Below are 18,244 nucleotides of genomic sequence, written 5' to 3'. Positions count from 1 at the left end.
ATTGGGTTGTTTGGTGTTTTGGAGACTAGCTTCTTGAGTTCTTTGTATATTTTGGAGATCAGCCTTCTATCAGATGTGGGGTTGGTGAAGATCTTTTCCCAGTCTGTGGGCTGCCGTTTTGTCTTGCTGACTGTCTCCTTTGCCTTACAGAAGCTTCTCAGTTTTAGGAGGTCCCATTTATCAATTGTTGACCTCAGTGTCTGTGCTACTGGTGTAATGTTCAGGAAGCGGTCTCCTGTACCAATTATTCAAGAGTATTTCCCACTTTTGTCTTCTAATAGGTTCAGTGTAGCTGGATTTATGTTGAAATCTTTGATCCATTTTGACTTAAGTTTTGTGCAAGGCGATAGGCTTGGGTCTAACTGCAGTCTTCTACATGTCTGCAACCAGTTATGCCAGCACCATTTGTTGAAGATGTTCTCTTTGTTCCATGGTATAAATTTGAATTGTTTATCAAAAATCAGGTGTTCATAGGTGTGTGGGGTAATATCAGGGTTTTCAATTCTATTGCATTGGTCTACCAGTCTATTTTTGTGCTAATACCAAGCTGTTTTCAGGACTATAGCTCTGTAATAGAGCTTGAAGTCAGGGATGGTGATGCCTCCAGAAGTTCCTTTATTGTATAGGGATGTTTTGGCTATCCTGGGTTTTTTGTTTCTCCATATAAAGTTGAGAATTGTTTTTTCAAGGTCTGTGAAGAATTGTGTTGGGATTTTGATGGGGATTGCATTGAATCTATAGATTGCTTTTGGCAAGATTGCCATTTTTACTATGTTGATCCTACCTATCCAAGAGCATGGGAGATCTTTCCATTTTCTGGTATCTTCTTTAATTTCTTTCTTTAGAGACTCAAAATTCTTATGGTACAGGTCTTTCACATTTTTGGTTAGTGTTACCCCAAGGTATTTTATGTTGTTTGTGGCAATTGTAAAGGGTGATGCTTCTCTGATTTCTTTCTCCACCAATGTATTATCGGTGTATAGTGGGGTTACGGATTTTTTTGAGTTAATGTTGTATCCTGCTACTTTGCTGAAGGTGTTTATCAGCTGTAGGAGTTCCCTGGTAGAGTTTTTCGGGTCACTAATGTAGACTATCATATCGTTGTTTTCTCCTTGTCCTTGGTAAGTGTGGCACCAAAGTAACCCCACTTCATATAAAAGGCCTTAGTCTATTTGGGTTGCACTATCAAAAACACCAGAGATTGGGAAGGTTCTATATGTCAGAAACTTCTCATGGTTCTATAGGCTGGGCCTGTCAATCATCTGGCCACACATCTACCTCTCAGGAAAGCTGACTCACTTGAAGACTTGCTAAGGAGAAGGGAGGAATAATTATCCCCTTAGTATAATAATATACTTAGTTTCTAGAAGCCCCTCCCCCATGCAGTGGCATACAGAGCCTCCATCGTGTGACCTGCTGACTTTTAGTATGACTTTTCCTCCTTCCAAACACTGGCTTAGGCATGGTTTCTGTGATGCTCTGGGATTTCTCACTTTTTGGAACCTGAGACACACACACACACACACACACACACACACACACACACACACACACACACACACACACACTTCCTCCATGTCCCTTGTCACCCTTGTGGCTCCCTCACTGAACCTTCTGTTTTTATGGACCCTTAACCAAAAGGCACACCTTTTTCTTCCTCTTTGCCATATTCTCCTGGCACTTGATGAGGTCTTATTTCAAACTCTAGTAAAATTGTCTTCTAGTTTCCTTCTGAGTCTTGTCTAAATTATTTTATTAATAAGACTAGTAAACTAAAAGAGGGAACCCCAAATTCCTAGATAGCAGTAGTTTATTCTATTTAGTCCCGTGCCTTAATTGTCAGGGTTACAATCAAATTATTATTTTTGAACTTAAGAGGTGACACAGTGAAGTTAGATATAAAGTGCTGTTGTGGGGGCCAAACAGCCTGAGTTACATTCTGCACTTGCTGGTCGCCTGACTTTGGGGTGATTGCTTTACTGCTGTCTTAGAGATTTTTTTTTTTTTCTGTTGTACTAGGTACATGGAACAGCAAAACTTATAAATTATCTAAGTTCACTTAGCTGAAAAGGCCAAGGTCTTAGAATTGACCTGACAAGGGCTTCCATGTTGTGCCATCACGTGGTGCAACAACAAAAAGCCTACTGTATGGTTATTTTAACTTATTCACGAGGATGGAGCCCTCATGGCCACGATCTCTTGATACCACGATAGCAGTAACTAGATTTCAATATGATGCATACACATATATTTGATAGTGAAAGTATAAAATTCAGTGTGAAGCCCTGAAGCTTCAGAATGGCTGTTCTAATTGTGTCAAGGTTCACTGAGATGTCTAGCCTTTTGTCTCAGTTAATTTTATTGCATGATTGTTTTTATTTTAAAATCCTTTAGAACAGAGGAAACAGGTGAATGTTGTCACAGAATCATGTTAACTTTATGATATTATAAATAATTCACATATAATGTGGATTAAATTATTTTAAAAAGGCTTGTATTAGCATCTTTTCATGTTTTGCTGATTTCACAAATTTTGATTCCTCCATATACAGGCAAGAGATGGGAATCTTTTTTTCTTTTTATAAACTATATTTTACACTTATTTATTGGTTGTGTGTATTTGGAAATGTGTGTGTACTTACATATGGAGGTCAGAGGACAACTTATACGAGTCCATTCTCTCCTTCTACACCATGAGTTCTGGCAATTAAACTCAGGTACTTAGGCTTGACAGATATTGCCTCTACCCCATGGGCCATATCCCTAGGTCCAAGCTCCAGTTTAAGAGATGGAATCTTAACCAATACTTGCTTTTTTTTTTTGTTTCCTCCCTTCCTTTTTCATTCTTCCTTTCTTCCTACCTATCTATCTCATGTAGCCCAGACGAGACTCAAAATTATTTAGCCCTGACCTCTTTGTCTTCCTACCTCTGCCTCCCAAGTGCTGGAATTCCAGGCATGAGCCACCATGCCCAGCTAGTGTTTCTGGAATTTCCTAAGAGTAGGAACTTACAAGCTTTGCTTAGCTACATGAGAATGATTCAGTTTCTTTACTCAGGTACTTTTTAACAGTCATTACCATAGGCTTCATTTTAAAATAACCCCATTCCAACAAATAACCCCATGCCCAAGGGACTCAAACTCATTGGTGGGATTTTAGGCTGAAATCAAAGCCCATGGTCCCCAAAAGAAATGAAAAGCTGTTACAGACTTCGTGACTTGGGTTAAGGTTGTCTGTACCTTCCTCCGTGGAACATCTGTTTCAAAGACCTTATGTCCTTTGTAGGCTTTAAGTAAAGACACAGCCGCTAGCCTTCTATTAGGTCTGGACAGAGACTAGATATAGGCAGTTTGTTGACATGCTTTCCAGGATGGTTGCCAGGGAGTTGTTTCCAGGACTATCATACTCTCTGAAGTGTCAGAGATTACACACCTGCACAACAAGCCAACTCTCCCTGAAGAGCCTGAGAGACGGGAACTTTTACTAATGTCCTCATCTGCGAATTCTGCAAGAATAGGCAAGAGATACTTTCCCTTTACCTGTAGTTTGGATTTGGGGATCCATCCATTATTTATGTGGATGGTGTGATGAATTTCAGCAAGTGATGAGCTTGCCTGAAAATGACAGGGAGGCAGCCTGTATACAGGAAGGAAGTGCCTGTAGACGGATTCTGTATACAGGAAGGAAGTGCCTGTAGATGGGTTTTGTATGCAGGAAGGAAGTGCCTGTTCTGACTAGTTTGCTTTTTTGGAGCTCATTGTTTTCATGATTTTCAAATTTTATTTCATTGGATTTATGAAATATATAACAATTATAAATTCCTTTTAGTATGTGTGTATATGTAGTATGTAATAGGTTTGTACTGTGTGGTGCACGTGTGTATGTGTATGTGTGTGTGTGTGTGTGTATGGAAACCAGAAACTATGCTGGAAGTCTTCCTTGATCAGTCTTCAGTCTCTTGCTTGAATCTAGGGCTTGCTCATTCTAGTTGACTAACTGGCTCCGGGGTCCTTTGTCTCTGCTTCCCAAAGTACCAGGATTATGGGTGGCCATCACAGGCTCCTCACACTTTTGTGGGTGCTGGGGATGGGGACTCTAGTCCTCAGGCTTGAAGAGCAATTGCCTGACTGAAGGAGCACCTCACCCTCACCCCATGTTGCTTTTGTTTTGACAGGTTGCTTTTATGAGTGTGTCCTTGTGCAGGTGGAATGAAGTGCTAAGTCCATTAACGACTGGGAATGGGAAAGAGCTTTGAGAGTAGGGTAGAATGAGCAAACTTGCATGTGTGGAAATGATTGAAGACCCTGTTGTGAAACACACCTTGTGTTTACAGCTGGTCTTCAGAGTAGAAGGAAGGTACTTGGAGATAACATGATCACAGTGTTTCATGTTTGACAGGGAACCTGAACCACATTCAGATTTCATATTCACCCTTAGATACCAACCTATCAAACTGCAGAAAAACCAAAGAAAAACTAGCATATTATATCCATTTAATGCCCTTTAGTGAGCCAAATGTGTAGAGACTCAGGCTATACTTTCTATTCTGTTCTTCCTGGGAAATTACTCAAGTTCTTTGTCCAGAACTTAGAGTTCATTTTTTGAGCTATCTGCTGTGGCTTACATGTATCACCTCTAAAATTTAGGTATTGAAATCACTAGGCATTGGTAGCTGCAGGAGGTGATTAGGCAGAGCTCACTGAGTAGATAAAGCTTTCCATAGGAGTCTACACAGTTCATCTTTCCCTCGACCTCCTTTTCTGTGTGAGGACACTGTACCTTTTCCGAGGGTGTGCTCAGGCACCATCCAGGCAGCAGAGGCAGCCCTCGTTGTCAGTTACTCTGTGGCTGAAACCTGGAAGCAGCCAGAATGTTTGTTTCTGTTATCAGATCCAGATGTTTTCAGTGTGGAAGCCAAAGCTGGAATGTCTGTGTCTCTCCATAACAGTAGCTCATCTAGTTGTTGACGTCTTTGGCACAAGGTCCTTCAGTGTTAAGTCTTACTGTTGGAAGGTGGCCATTTGTGTCTGGTGTGCTGCTTTTGGTTGTGATTACATTTGACATAAAGAGCAGTTTCAGGTTAAAAGAGAAAAGCCAGATGTCTTGGGGATACTAACAGCTGCTGATGTTGGAGTTGATGAGTGAAGCAAAGGATGTCTATCTGGTTATGAGCATTGTTACTTCTTCTTGTCCCAGGAGTGTGACAGTATCAGAGCCAGGGAAGAGCAATTCTAGGAGTCACCCCTGCTTGTCTTGTGAGTCAGAGGCTGTATGTAGTCTTGGGTACAAAGCTATTATTGACACAATTTTTGTTTTATTTTATTTTATTTTTATAACTTTGAAAAGCAAGCTCTTTCCTGGTTCCCATTGGCTTGGGATAGATGATTGGTTGGATGGTTTGATGTGGTTAATCTTTGAACATTGATTAAAAGTCATGAACTGTTTTCCTAGAATATATTGAGAAAACAGAATGAAGTTATCCCCAAGCTAACACTACCCAACATAACTTCCTTAATAACTGAAATACCCTGCATGGTTTTATCTAATGGGATTGTCACTAGCCACACTTCACACATGACTCATGAAACTGAGGAAATGGGCTTCTTATCTAATTTACTGAAATTAGTATGAGCTTAAGCCACATATAACAACTAGCTGGTGGCTGCCATATTGGACAATGCAGACTTAAACCCACCCAAGTCCTATAGGTAACAGTCCCTATACAAGAGGTTTGTGTGTGGGACTGATTCAGAATTTCATGTGCTCACCTCACTTCTGAATATCGAAGTCAATCATAGTCATAGTCCTAGTACCTTAGTGTTTAATAAGTGACTTGTAATAGAGCTTTGTTTGGCACTGTGTATGTAACCTCCTTGTCATTCACGATTTAAAGGTGTTTTCAATGATTAATTCTGTCTCTTCTATGCTGCTGTGTCCAGGATTATTAATGTCTCAGGTTGTTAATGTTAAGATAATTTGAGAAGAACAGCTATAGAACGCTACAGTGGAATCTCTTATGTCACTGTGTCCCCTGCTAGGAACACTCTGGTGATTTCAAACCATTTTTGCCCCAGTATTTTAAAAGTGCAGTTCCTGTACTTGAACATTACTGAGTAATAAGATTAGATCTTTAGTTGTGATCTTCATACAATCTGATGTTTTATCTCTGTGGCAATGGTCCTCAATCCTGGTGCACATGAGTGGCAATGAAGGACTCTTCTGTCCACCCACTGCTCTAGCCCCAGGCTTCCTGACTTGGGCAGAAGAGTGTGTGCACAGTAGTGTTTAGCCACTCTTATGACTGGAGTAGTTAGTAGGTCTGAGGCAACTAGTGGATGTGGCTTTCTATATGGAGGAAAATATTCTGAATTAGAAACTAATTCATAATCTCCCTTCCCCTTTCTAGTTGGAGCCCAGATTTCAAGTCCCGAGTAAAGTGCCATCTGGGGATGGGCCCCATTGTGCTCACACACTCAGAACAAGCTATCCAAGGAATGCCCTAAAGGTTAGTGCCTGGATGACAAATTAGTGGGCTTATGTTTAATCTTTACTAACAATGAATTTATTAGTAAATTGTGATGAATTACTTGTGAGTAGAAATGGTTCTTTAAATTGATTTGATTAATAGTTCTATCTTTATGCATTTGATTATTGAAATATCTTAGGAACTGTAAAATGTCTTAAGAATTACATTTGAATAGACTATTTAAAGGTGTAGTGCATGTTCACCTGCATGCTTATGGATATGTAACATGTATGCAAAGATAGCCAAGAAATTGGTGATGATGGCTCTGGGGAGGGGAAATGAGGCTTGTGGGGGCTTCTTTTCACTGTCTATTTTTGTATGAGTACTATCTTTTAAAATCTGTGGTTATGGTAAATTCCAAAACAAAAACAAACAAAACCTCTGCCTGAAAAACTTTTTCAAATTTTTAGTGGTAGTATTTCCTACTAGGAAAATAGAAAACAGTCCTGTTTTAATTGGAGTTGATGGCCTCCGCTGATTTGGTTTAGATGTGAGATTTGGGAACCCTTCAACTTTCCCTTTCCTGAACTCAAGACCTAGGGTCTTATTTTTCATTGCATCTTCTTATTTAAGACTCTATTTAAGTCACCATGGCCAGATCTGTCCCTCTTGATTTCTAACACTAGAGTGGGCTCTTTCTCTGGTACTAGCACTCTTGCAGCCGCACAGGTGGATGGCTGAGACCTCTGCATCTCATCCTTTGATTCTGAAAGGCTGCCAGTTCCCTGGTTGTTGATCCCGTGTCAATGGCATCACCTGTCTCACAACTACCTCACCTTTATCAACAAAACAGCATTAAATGCATCCACTGGACACCACACACTGTGTTTGGAAACTTTTGTTAGCCTCAACCATAAGCCTTTACTGATGTTTGTGTCTGCCTTTCCTATGCGGGGCTCATCTTCATCATACCCTCCGGGCCAATAGTTAGAGGACCCAGCATCATGTCTTGTGTGTTTTCCTATGTATAGTCTGTTTACTAGAAATAAGGTCTGTCCCATTGAATGCGGCTTGAGTTACGCTTCCAAGATCTGATTCAGATGTCACCTCTGGTGCTAGCTGATGTCTTCAGTGTTTCTGTGGCATCTTGTTAATTTAAATACCATTGTTTACTGTAGCTCACATTTAGCCATAAATAAAAATTTAATATTTCTTTTAATTTCCTCACAAGGCACTAGAAAATGGTCTGTTTACTTTCCTGTCACTATCATCTGGCAGAGAGTTTGGATACCAAAATGTTTCCAACTGAACAAGAAAACAGAAGTTAACGTGTGCGAGTTTTATATTCTTGCTTATAAATATTTGCACTCACCGATTTAATGCCTTTGGGAATGAAATAAAAAGCTAAAATTGGCAGGTATGAAGAAAAAGGATCATTAATTTCTTTTATTTGAGAAGGAGGGAAGTGGCCATCTTTTTAAAGGAGCCCAACACATTGCTGACAAATAGTTCATGTGATAACTATAGGGGAGTTTGATTTTTATTTCACATATTGCATTGATTGGATGGCTTGCCTTTTCTCCACTAAATTTTCATTTGGAACTTGGCACTATCTACCCTTCATCATTTTGTAGTTTGACTGTTACACACCATGATAGAAACTTACTGTAGTGTCCAAGTTTCTATTTTTATGGATGAAGCGATCTGATGAACATTCAGGGCTGGTTCCTTGCTAAGTTTTAAAGACTAGTTACCAGTGTGTAGTTCTGCAGTTTTTCAATGTTCCAAATAGGGAAACTGGTTGGTTGGAAACTGTAAGCTGTGTAGGTGATGAAAATGATTCCATCCGGGGTCAGCAGGAGTGACATAGCTCTGAGAAAAGGATGGTGACATTGTTTTTCCTCCCTCCTTTTAAAATCTAAGCTCTAAGGTGGGCACATCTTTAATTCCAGAACTCGGGAGGCAGAGGCAGGTGGATCTCTGTGACTTGGAGACCAGCCTGGTCTACAAAGTGAGTTCTAGGACAGCTAAGCTACACAGAGAAACCCTGTCTGGAAAAAAAAAAAAAAAACAAACAAAAATTAAGCTCTAAATAGATACATACTTTTAACCTCATGTATTCCTAGTAACCAAAAACATTGTAGTTATTAAAAAAAAAAAAAACTTGTTAAGTTGTTAAGGCCAGTGTGTGTGTGTGTGTGTGTGTGTGTGTGTGTGTGTGTGTGTGTGTGTGTGAGAGAGAGAGAGAGAGAGAGAGAGAGAGAGAGAGAGAGAGAGAGAGAGAGAGTTCACACCTGTAATCTCCATACTCAGGAGGTGGAGAGGGGTGTCAGTGTTCACACCTGCAATCCCAGTACTTAGGAGGCTGTGTGTGGGGTTGTCAGTTCACACCTGTAATCTCAGTATTTAGGAGGCTGAGATGGGGTGTGGTTACAGATTCAAGGTCAGCTTGAGTTACATAGTGCATACCAGGTCTGCCTGGGTGTCATAGCAAAGTCCTGTCTGATAACAGCAGAAGTTATTAAACAAATGAATATACATTAAGGGTTTCTGACAGGAAGTGGGGGATTCTGACTGTGGGTCCAGGGATAAGGGATTACTAGCCATTATCAGCCAATGTCAACATGTGATCTCTATTTTGAGTCTGACTCATAGGAGAGAATTGTAGAAATCATGACATTTATGAGATGATTTGGGCACTGGATATTTGAAGGTTGTCTTCGTTAGCATTTCTGTTGCTTCAATGAAACACCATGACCAAACAGCAAGTTGGGGAGAAAAGGGTTTATTAGGTTTACACTTCAGCATTGCTGTTTGTCACCGAAGGAAGTCAGGGAAGGTACTCATTTGATTTGGGAAGCAGGAGCTGATGCAGAAGCCATGGAGGAGTACTGCTTACTGGCCTGCTCAACCTGCTTTCTTATAGAATTCAGGACCAGCAGCCCCGGGATGGCCCCACCCACAATGGGCTGGACCCTCCCCCATTGATCACTAATTGAGAAAATGCCTTACAGCTGGATCTCATGGAGACATTTCCTCAGCTGAGGCTCCTTCCTCTGATGACTCTACCTTGTGTCAAGTTGACACACAAAGTCACCCAGTACTTTAGGGACCAAACTTTTTCTTATTTTTATCATGATGCTCGGCTTGGGAGATCTTTGGGCCTCTAATGGTTCCTGAGTGCTGGAGTCATAAGAATGTCTGTAGGTGCTATTTCTTTGTGTCCCAGCAGTCACTCCCAAATAACTAAACAGAGGTTTATTTTTATTATAAATGCTGTCCCAATAGCTCAGGCTTGTTACCAGCTAACCTTTAAAACTTAAATTAACCCATTTATATTAGTCTATGTCCTGCCATGTGGTGTTACCTCTCTTTCATCCTGCACCTCCTGTTTCTTCTCCATGTCTCACTGGCAACTCCCCTGACTCCGCCCTCCTTCTCAGCATCTTCGGTGTCTTGCTGTTGATCTATACCTCCTGCCTAGCTACCAGCCAGTCAGCTCTTTTATTAAACAAAACAGAAGGTGCCTTGGCAAAGACACATCTTCACAGTGTACAAAAAGATTATTCCATAACAAATATTCCCCACTACTAACGGCTGTATTTCATTTTTAAAGGTTATATTCATTCCCAAGGAATTTACAATATATTCCTGAAGCATAATGCCAAGCAGGATTTTTTTTTGAGAAGAAGTGCATATATATGGTTGAACTATGAATATCATTTTAAACAGGAATGCTCTTACCGGAGTATTAGTGCTGTATAGACTTATGGAGCAGAGGGAAGGGCTGTCCTATGCTATAGAACAGACCATTGAGGGTGCTTTCTATAGATTTATTTTCATCTTATGAATATGTGTGTTTTGCCTGTACAATTGTGCCCAGTGTCCAAAGATCCAGAAGAGGGTGTTGGATCCCCTGGAACTGGAGTTAGAGACAATTGTGAGCTGTCATGTGGGTGCTGGGCGCCAAACTGAGTCCTCTGCAAGAACGGCAAGTCCTTGTAACAGCTGAGCCATCTCTCCAGCTCCCCTTGACCATGCTTTATGTATAGGGCAGGAGATCTGTAGGTGTGAGGAGATCTGTAGGTGTGGCCAACTCAAAGCTGTAGGCCAGATTTGACCTGTGACCTAATTTTGTGTGTTACTTGAACTGTGACTAAACTGTCATTTTTAAATATTTGAAAAATATCATCAAAAAAAAAAAAACCCAATGATTTGTGGTACCAGCATCTATATATAAACTATACTGGAGCATAGCCACACTTACTTATTGAGTATCACTGCTCTCACCTGGAAATGGCAGTGTTAAATGGCACTTATAAGAAAAACTGCCTGGCAAAGTAGTTATTATCTGGTCCTAGGGAGAAAGGTTTGCCAGCCCTCGTTCTAGGACATACACTCTAGGTTGCCTCAGGAAGCTGCAGTTGTTGCCAAAGAGATGTGACAGACTCTGGAATTATAGCCCCACAGCTGAAAACATTCACAGTGTGCTCTCCACTCTCTTCTGCCCGTGAAAGCTTATGCAAGTTAGTTTGATTGGCTCATCCTAAATTGCAACCAGAACCTGTGTGTAGTCTGGAACCCCCACTGTTTTGCCTTATAGCCTGTGTAGTATATGACAGCATACTATGGAAGCAGGGTAGAATGGATGCTGGGCTTCAGTTCCTACCATGTTTATCACATTGTGGATATAAAACTTAGAAATACAGCATCCCTGCATTCATTAAAATGATACCTTCCGCTGGGAATGGTGGCACCTGGCTCCTTCTGCAGAGGCTGTGGAGGGGGATCTCAAGTGTGAGGCCCATGGGGGCTGTCCAGGAGGCTCCTGATCCAAGTGTAAAGAAGGGTAGGGATGAGGATGTGGCTTAAAGTGCAGTGCTTGCCTAGCATCCATAGCATCTTGGGTTTGATGCCACCATCACCAAAACCAGCAACAATGCAGGATCAGTTTTTCACCAACTCTAAATCACATGTTGATTAGTCATTGATTACCATGTGATAGTCCACATGTGCTGTGGTATTCCCTTCTCTTGCACTATAAAACAAAGGCAATTATCTGATTTAACTAACACTGAGCAAAGTGTGGTCTAGTGTGGTTGACGACTTTCCTTGTGTGCCTTACCCCAGCTCTAACTACCTATAGCCCCAACTCGAAGGGATCAAGTGCAGTCCACAGTGCACCCTCCCCCCCCAAAATATGTAAAGATATCCCCAAGCACTCTAGCAGAGACGTTGCTAGCAAAGCTGCAGGCTGGGCTAGATCAGGGCCATGGGATCCAGAATCTATTTCCCATGAGACTGTGCACACCAGGCCAACGAGAGGAGGATCCAGGCTCCATTTCATACGGGAATAGTTTGTTTAGTTAGAATCTCTTACCTTTCTGAAGCTAAATCTAAACAATTTCAAGGCTAGGTCTTTGAAAAAATAAAACTAGGGACTAGAGAGATGGCTCAGTGGTTTAAGAGCTCTGTTGTTCTTCCAGAGGTTCTGAATTCAATTCCCAGCAACAACATGGTGGCTTACAGCTATCCATAGTAGGATCTGATGCCCTTTTCTGGTATAAAGTTGTACTTGCAGATAGAGTACTCATCCATTAAATAACTTTTAAAAATCTTTAAAATAAAAAAATAAAGAGAGGGAGGGAGGGGAGGAGTGAGTGAATGGGGGAGGGAGTCAGGCTTATGAGAGTGGGGACTGAACTCAGGCTGAAGTGGATTCCCAGCTGTGGTACTTTCAACTGCTGCCTGGATTCTGATCGCTCAGCCCTTCCCTTGCCTTTACAGCTTGTGTGGTTGATTTGGTTTGGACCAGCCGCTCAAGGTTAAGAGCCTGATGAACCAAAGAGCCCTCTGTGTTTCCACCTATGTTGGATGTTTGGGGAAAATATTTCATAAAACCTGAGTTTCATTATTAAATCAAAGTGCTTATTTAAAATAATGTCAATAGTTATTGTTGCTGATTCATTTTCTCCCTTGAAGTTTTAAATCTCATTTTCTTATTCATGAAGATATTTCTAAGAACGCTTAAAGTTATCTAGCATATCATTATGTTTAACTGCCAGTATTGTCCTTTTATTTGTAGTTCCCCTCAGTGGGTTCTGTGAGGGAATTGTTTCCTTAATATTCTGAGTGTTATTCATATTTAGGTTCAGAGTGTGATGGTTATAATCAGGGAAGACTAACAGAACAGGAATCTCTCATGAGAGAAGAAAATGTCGTCAGGTGTATAGAACACTTCCTGGATGTCAGCTGTGTCTGGAGATTAGACTTCTCCGGCAGGATCTTCTCCAGGACGAAGTTCTTGTTAATTACCAGTCTGGTTACAACCTTGGTGGAACAGAGTGAACATAGGGTCTTCATAGGGTCTGTTGGTCTCCATCCCTTCCTCTCTTCCTCCCTCCCTCCCTGTTAATAGTACAAGACTGGTGTAGTTGGATATTTTGTTTGTTTGTGTTTTACTCTTTGAGGGCCCACCACCCAGCTCCCAAATAAATACAGGGACATTTATTCTTCCTTAAGAGTACCCGGCCTTAGCTTGGCTTATTTCTATCCAGCTTTTCTTAACTTAAATTATCCCATCTGCCTTTTGCCTCTGGGCTTTTATCTTTTTCTATTCTATAAACTTTACTCCTTATTCTGTGACTGGATGACTGGCCCCTGGCATCCTCTTTTTTTTGCTCCTCCCTCTTCTCTTATTTATTCGATCTGCCTTCCAGCCCCATCCATTTCTCTTTCCTACCTAGCTATTGGCTGATCGGCTCTTTATTAGACCAATCAGATGTTTTAGACAGGCAAAGTAACACAGCTTTACAGAGTTAAACAGATGCAACATAAAAGAATGCAACACATCTTTGCATCATTAAACAAATATTCCACAGCATAAACAAATGTAACACATCTTCAACTAATAACAGACTGGATCCGGAGTTCTTGCTCTTCAAATTTTAGCTAAGGCGGGTTTTTCAATTTTTCTGGCAAGTTGCTCTAACGCCTCTGAGTGTGTTTCTCTATCTGTCATTTTGTGGCAGTATATGAGTCCATTTCTGTGGAAGTATCTAGCACTGTGTGTCCGAGTCCCTGTGTGACCTAGGATCTTAGACTGCACATCCCAAGGGAAAACTGACCCAGAGGCAGGAAGCAAGGGCTCCCTAGGGACCAACACCAGCTCTGGCTCCTAAGTGTAGATGTGGTCTCTTTAGACTCCTAATAGAATTCAAGGGCAGAAAGCTGGTGTTTTCCTCATGGAAAGACTGGCCACCAGCCCGTGAGTGGAAAGACTGGCTTTGAGTAGTTAATGTAGGCAGAAGTAGAGCTGCAGAAACCTGACGGGTGGGTCTGGTCTGAGGGCAGGCTGGGGAAACCGCTTGTTTCTTCCCAAGGTTGAAAGCCTGGTAAACATGTACATAACCATCTGGCATTCTTTCACCCACTCCCTGCAGCTCGGCAAGGCTTCCTTGCCCCACTTTCCCTTAGTGCTTGCCTCTCTGCAATAAGGGCACAACCCCTGTCATCTAACAGTATCCACACAGACTCTTCTCTGGCAAATGGCTGCATGACTTCTGCTGGTCACATACTAGAGTGATCGATTCGTACAGTACTGACCACTGTATCCCAGAGACCTACCTACCCTGGGAATGGTTTAATCTTGTAAAGACAACTCCAGCTGTAGTAGCATAAGTCATCATCGAGAACCACCATTCTTGTAACATGGCCACAGAACAAATGGGAGAATATACTGAAGTGTATGGTGACTCCCAAATACAAACAGGAAGTTGTTAAAGCCAAATCCGGGTCAGCTTGGTTTGTTGTTGTTGGAGACCATGGGTAGGCCTGTGCTGAAAGTACAAGATCAGATGTATTGTGTCATTTAGGGTTGCACAATTTGTCTGGATGCTATTTTAAAATACAGTTTTTTTCCTCTTTCCCCCTCATGTAAGCATCTTCTGGAGTTGAGGGAGACGACTGGCCTGTCCTTCCTTGCTCTCTGGGTGGGGTCTCTGAGCCGAACCCATTTCCCTGGGGACAAACACTTGCTGACTTTGTCATCACAGGCAGAGAGAGAGAAGCCTATTCAGAATTTATTTTCATTTATATGATTCTAATGGTCACAAACATTAAAAAAAAAACTACTTCCAGCTAAGTATTTCTGCAGATGTAATATTTTTCTTATTACTTTCTGAGTAGATAAGCTTTATTTAAGTGTTTTTTTTTTTCTTTTTAGAACACTAAAAGTAATAAAAAGGCTCACTGAAAAATCTGAGAATCAGTTTAGACAACAGTGTATGAATATACCTCATGGTTTAGTTGAGACTAACCTAAGAAGTAAGTTGGTGTTTAAGTATTTAACTTTACGTATTAATCTTTTCTTTTAAAAAAATTATTTTATGTGGTTGGGTGTCTTAGCTGCATGTGTGTCTGGGTACCATGTGTATACCCGGTGCCCTTGGAGGCCAGAGAGGGAATCAGATCCCCTCAAACTGGAGTGGGCTGCCCTGTGGTTCCTGGAACTGGCACCCAGGTCCTCTGGAGAGGAAGCTAGTGTTCTTAACCAATAAACCATCTCTCCAGCTTCCTGTAAATAAATTCTTACCTAAAACTGTCATTTGTTGGGTCATGTTTAACTAAATTGAAAAGTATTACAAAATAATTATTTCCTTTAAAAAGCTATACCTTTAAGATGGATTTATTTTTACTTATGTGTATGTGTTTATGTCTGTGGGGGGTTGTGCATGTATGTTTATGTCTGTGAGTGTGTGTGCATGTGTATTTGTGTCTGTGGAGGTGTGTCCATGTATGTTTATGTCTGTGAGAGTGTGTGCATGTGTGTTTATGTCTGTGGGGGTGTGTGCTTGTCTATGTTGAATGCTGAAGGAGGCCAGAAGGTGTTGGATCCCTTGAGGCTGGAGGTGCAGGTGGTTGAGAGCCATGGGATGTAACTGGGAACTGAATCTTCTTCCTCTGCACAGCAGCCACTGCTGTGAGCTACTGTTGATCTGTCTTTTCAGTCTCTACTTTAGTTCTTTTAACCACGGACAAGCACAGCCATTCCAAAGCAGGTGGTGCCAGCTGGCATCATTGTGTGTGTTTTTGAGAATGTATTATGGGTGTGTTTTCTAGTGCTAAAAACTAATATAATAGTTATTTCACCATCTTTCTTAGCTCTTACCTATCACTATATTCTTTTACAATTCATATTATAAATAATGTGAGCTGTATCATTTTAAATGGCTATGTATGATCATATATTATCTTGTTTTGTCTTTATTTACTATTGAAGATTTTTATTTTGCATTTTATTGTGTGTATGTATGATTGTATGTATATGTGTCTGTTCATGTGTGTGCATGCAGGTGAGAAGTTGTGTAGAAGTGGGTTCTTTCCTTTGACCGTGTGGGTCCCAGATATCAAACCCAGGTCAGACTTGGTGGCAGACTCCCTTCTCCACTGGGCAGTCTCATCCTCGCTGCCTATTCATTTTCTCAATGGTGATGGCTTTTAGTAGCCTTCAAGCTGCCAGCACCAGGAAGACAGCACAGTGAACTCCCTGTGTAAGTTCCATGCCCTGAGCCTCTCTCTGGATACAGTCTTGGGAGGAGAAATCTGCAGGATGCAGGTGTGCCCTTGGAGCCCTCAGCCAGTGTGTCCTCACATCTGTGGTGCCTGTCCACACAGGACAACTTAGCTTCCTGACTGACACAGATGGATCCAATAGGCATGGTATAGCACTTCCTTGTTTACTCTGCACCTCCAGGGGATTACATCACTGAGGCATCCTGGTATGTTTCATGTTTTGCCTTTCTTCATTAGGATGGCTGTATTTTGCTGATTTGTGAATTATTTGTAAATTCTAGTAGTCCAGTTTATTTCATTCAGATATCTCATTCTGCCATGCTCCCTCTCTTTGCAGTTGGTTCACAACATTCTTTCCAACTTACTTCAAATCCTGATTTTTCCAGAAAACAAAATTTAATATTTAAAAATGAAAAAATAGAGACTGCAAAGCAGTTAGATTTCATGCAGTTGCCCTTTGATTTTTTTATAGGGCTATGTACATAAACAACACAAAACAACAACAAGACAGTACATTGTAAACTCCCATGGATTTCAAAAGCAAAATATTCATCACATACTGAGAATCATACCTTGGCAACATGCTGTTTCCTTTGTTTTGTGGTTGACTGAGAACTGTGGCTTGCTGCCACTGCCTAGAATAGAGACAGCACCGCATATGGCTAGTCATAGAAAAGATCAACACCTACAATCTGTAGTACAGTTTCTGCTGAATGCATCTCACTGTTGTGTCATTGTACAGTTGAAGAATTGTAACTCAAACCATCCTGAATTGGAAACTATCCGTGTAGTTACTTAAGTTTTATCACATTTTATTTATTTGTGTGTGCATATAGGTCAGAGGACAGCCTATGGGAGCCCATTCTCTCTTTTTACCATGTAGTCCCAGGGATTAAACACACTGATCATCAGGCACGGTCACCTCCTGAAGCATCTGCATATTTCTAAGAAACTGGCTGGAATTCTAGATCACTGGATTTTTATATTTAAAGAAACCAATTAAGAAATCTAATTTGATTACATTTAAAGATTATATAATTATACTTACTGACATGAATCAGGTATTTCCAGTATATATGTTAAAAGAGTCACAATAACTGCTAGCTTGTACTTGAGGAAGCTCAGAAGGAATAGTGTTCAGGAAACTTGACAAGTGAGTTAGGTAAGTCTTAGACTGAAAACAGCGCCCTGCCAAACCATGGTAACCAGACCAGACTGATACAAGAAGAAGCTAAGCAAGGAGCAGGAGAGATAGCACAGGGACAAAGCCACCAGGGCTCTAGCTTGGTCCTGCTACAGAGGACTCTGCTACAGAGGACTCTGCTACAGAGACAGTTGCACAGATCTACCAGTGTTAACCTCCAACCTCTGCACCTGTGTTCACCTGCCTACATATAAACAGCATCTTTGGTGTGTAAGATACTGTGCCAAACACCAAAGCCTTGGGTGTCAAGTACAATACCAACAGAGTATACAGGTCACTGATAGGACTTGAAGTATATTTTAAAGTAATTGTAGTCATGTGCTCACTGGAAATCCCCTTCATAAACCCCAAGATGCTACTACTGGCCTGGTAGGTTGAGAAATTGCCTCATGGATACATGACAAATGGCCTCGTGGGTCAGACTAGGTTATTTGCTGTTGGTTGCCAGCACATCCTGATGGAAAGGTGTAGCATGAAAATAAAAAGCCAGAGGCAGATATTGGGCTTAAAACTGAAGATCAGAGAAGCAAAGCGGCCACTTGAGAGTTCTCACTTCTACCAATGCTCAGACTGAAGGGGTGATCCACCAAACCTCAAAATCACTGACACTGCAATGAGCTCCTGCCTCCTCTTGCTTTATATTCCTCTCTAGTGCTGGGATTAAAGGTGTGCACCACTACTGCCTGGCCTCTATGGCTGACTATGTGGCTAGCTTTGCACTCTGATCTTCAGGCAAGCTTGATTTGTTAGATCATAAACAGAATATCACCACAGAAAGGCTTAGTGTGGGGTGCCCTGTATTCTTTAGTAGGCAAGGGGCAGTGTCTGTGAATTCCAGTTAAGTGGGTGTGAGGTGATGGACTGCAGACATGCAGGTAGGGTGTATAAAGTGTGTCCTTCCAACAGAGTGGTGAGCAGGTTGAATTTAACTTTCATCTCTGCTACCTAATAAGGGTTCCCATTCTGGAAGCACCATTATTCAAGCAGAGCTTTGCAGGTTA

At 41.3% G+C, this 18,244-nt stretch overlaps 1 protein-coding gene across 5 annotated transcripts in view; it reads left to right on the top strand.

The window, feature by feature from the left end:
• Positions 1-18,244, top strand: part of Wdfy3 (WD repeat and FYVE domain containing 3) — a 227,702-nt gene that overhangs the window by 50,623 nt on the left and 158,835 nt on the right. For 4 of the 5 annotated variants that reach the window (XM_027388524.2, XM_027388521.2, XM_035453190.1 and 1 more), the window contains exon 3: positions 6,407-6,505. The exons of the other annotated variant lie outside the window; for it this stretch is intronic. The gene's annotated coding sequence lies outside the window, so the exon portion shown is untranslated. The remainder of the gene's footprint in view (positions 1-6,406; positions 6,506-18,244) is intronic. 5 annotated transcript variants of the gene reach the window in all.

Source organism: Cricetulus griseus, assembly GCF_003668045.3.
Source record: "Cricetulus griseus strain 17A/GY chromosome 1 unlocalized genomic scaffold, alternate assembly CriGri-PICRH-1.0 chr1_1, whole genome shotgun sequence".
NCBI classification, from domain to species: domain Eukaryota; kingdom Metazoa; phylum Chordata; class Mammalia; order Rodentia; family Cricetidae; genus Cricetulus; species Cricetulus griseus.
Note: the sequence above shows the minus strand (reverse complement) of the source record. Positions and strands in the feature narration are given on the sequence as shown.